Source organism: Equus quagga, chromosome 1, assembly GCF_021613505.1.
Source record: "Equus quagga isolate Etosha38 chromosome 1, UCLA_HA_Equagga_1.0, whole genome shotgun sequence".
NCBI classification, from domain to species: Eukaryota; Metazoa; Chordata; class Mammalia; order Perissodactyla; family Equidae; genus Equus; species Equus quagga.
The window spans coordinates 59,640,380-59,642,714 of NC_060267.1; the positions used below are offsets into that span (position 1 = coordinate 59,640,380).

At 50.4% G+C, this 2,335-nt stretch overlaps 1 pseudogene; it reads left to right on the forward strand.

Moving 5' to 3' along the window:
* Window positions 1-634: 634 nt before the first annotated feature.
* Window positions 635-1,575, forward strand: LOC124250543 (olfactory receptor 13C7-like; annotated as a pseudogene).
* The last annotated feature ends 760 nt before the right edge of the window (window positions 1,576-2,335 follow it).

Sequence of the window (2,335 nt, forward strand, 5' to 3'; positions counted from 1 at the left end):
GGGAGCACGGGAAATCTGAGACTGCCTCAATCCACTCTCGGGGCTTGAGAAGGCTTGAAGGTGAGCTCCAGCACCTGGAAATGCGTGTTTCCTCCCGATTCACTCTTATTCCTGTGGCGCTGCCTTTGGGGTCCCCTCCCAAAGGGAGGAGGTTTGGTTAGGGGCACCTTCGCAGTGGCCTTGCTCCCCACCTCCAGGCTGTCTGTAGTGCTTCTTGGACTCTCAGTGCCACCTCCAGAAGCTGCAAATGCCCCAGTGGAAACCTACCTTCAAATGCTGCTCTTCTTCTCCAAGTCCCTCTTATTCCCAGAATCGTGACCCTATTATTCCTCGTTGTCTTATTACCTTGCAAATGCATTACACAAATGTTTTATATAGTTTTTCCAGTTTTTCTAATTGTCATCTGCAGGAGAGTTAGTCCAAATTAACTCGTTCATTCTTCCTGGAAGCAGAAGTTGAATATTGATTTCCACTACATTTCCCCTAGAATCCTGCAGAGATGACCGAATTGTCAGAGCTGTTCTTCAGTTGCTCAGCAGGGTAGGGTTTTGCCCAGCTGCCCAGGCACTTTTGGAGTCAGAGAGTGTGGAGGTTGACCTCAGATAGCTCCTGCAGGTGACAGAGCAGATGCACCATGGACAGATCCAATCGGACGTCCCTGGTGGTGGGGTTCATTCTCCTGGGCCTCTCAGCCCACCCAAGGCTTTAGAAAATGTTCTTTGTGCTCATCCTGCTGATGTACCTGGTGCTTCTGCTGGGCTACGGGGTCCTCATCCTGGTGACCACCCCTGACTCCCACCTGCACACGCCCACGTAGTTCTTCCTGGGGAACCTCTCCTTCCTAGACATCTGCTACACCACCTCTTGCATCCATCTGGTGCTGGATGGCTTCCTGACCCCAAGGAAACCATCTCTTTCTCAGGCTGTGCCATTCAGATGTTTTTCTCCTTTGCCATGGGAGCCACAGAATGTGTGCTCCTGAGCATGATGGCATTTGATCACTACATTGCCATCTGCAACTCCCTTAGGCACCCCATGGTCATGAGCAAGACTGTGTACATGCCCATGGCTGCCAGCTCATGGGAAGCTGGTCTCACCAACTCTGTAGTTCAGACATCCCAGGCCATGAGGCTGCCCTTCTGTGGGAACAACGTCATCAGCCGCTTCACCTGTGAGATCCTGGCTGTCCTGAAGTTGGCCTGTGCTGACATCTTCATCAATATGATCAGTATGGGGGTGGCCACTGTGGTCTTCCTTGGGGTCCCAGTCCTGTTCAGTTTTGTCTCTTATGTGTTCATCATTGCTACCATCCTGCGGATCCCCTCAGCTGAGAGGAGGAAAAAGGCCTTCTCCAGCTGCTCTGCCCACCTCACAGTCATGGTCGTCTTCTGTGGGACCATCCTCTTCATGTATGGGAAGCTCAAGTCCAAGGACCCACTGGGGACAGACAAGCTCATTTCCCTCTTCTACGGGGTGGTGACCACCATGCTTAACCCCATCATCTACAGCCTGAGGAACAAGGACGTAAAGGCTGCTGTGAAGAAGCTGGTACATCAGAAACACCTAACTGAGTGACTATCACAGATTCCCAGACTGCCAGAGTGTAAGACCTTTGAACTCCTCACTGAACTTGTGGAGAAATGGTAACCCAGGGGAGTCCTCGGGCTGTCAGGGGGAAGAGCCTTTTCGTTTCTGGCACTGTTGTTTAGTTTCTTGGCTTCACACAGAACCACACTGTATCGTATCATAGCTATATTTTGCTGCCCAAACCTTGAATCCTCTGATACTGGAATTTGATGGCTACCCATAAGGACTTATAGATGTGGTCAAAAGAGACAAACAAACAGAAATGTTAGTGGTCCTGGGACCGTAGAGTATCCTGTTTTTCCCTGTGTGGAACTGCTGCTTGCTCTGTTTTGCTTTGGTCTCATCCCAGAGACCTTTGCTCTACCAGATTAGGATAAAGTGGAAAATGTCATCTGTTTCAACACACAATAGTGATCCTTAGCACTGTGGCAGGACTTCCGCTCAAATCTTAGCACTAGAAACAGTAGGACTTATCTTGAGCACCTGCTCTGTTTTGATCTAATGGACACTAAGAATCTCATCATTTATCATGTTCTCCTCTTTACTGTCACCTCCCGGAAGCACAGAGGCAGATGTGCCAGCCCACTGCAGCAGTCATGGAGTGCTGCACGGCTGGGCGCCCGCAGCTCCCAAGTTTTTGTCCGTGAAACCGACCTGGCACATGGATAGTAGTTACACAGCACACACTCCAGGAACGTGCCGCATGGTGATGAACCCCCCAAAAAGATTGTCAGGGAGCAAATGCAAA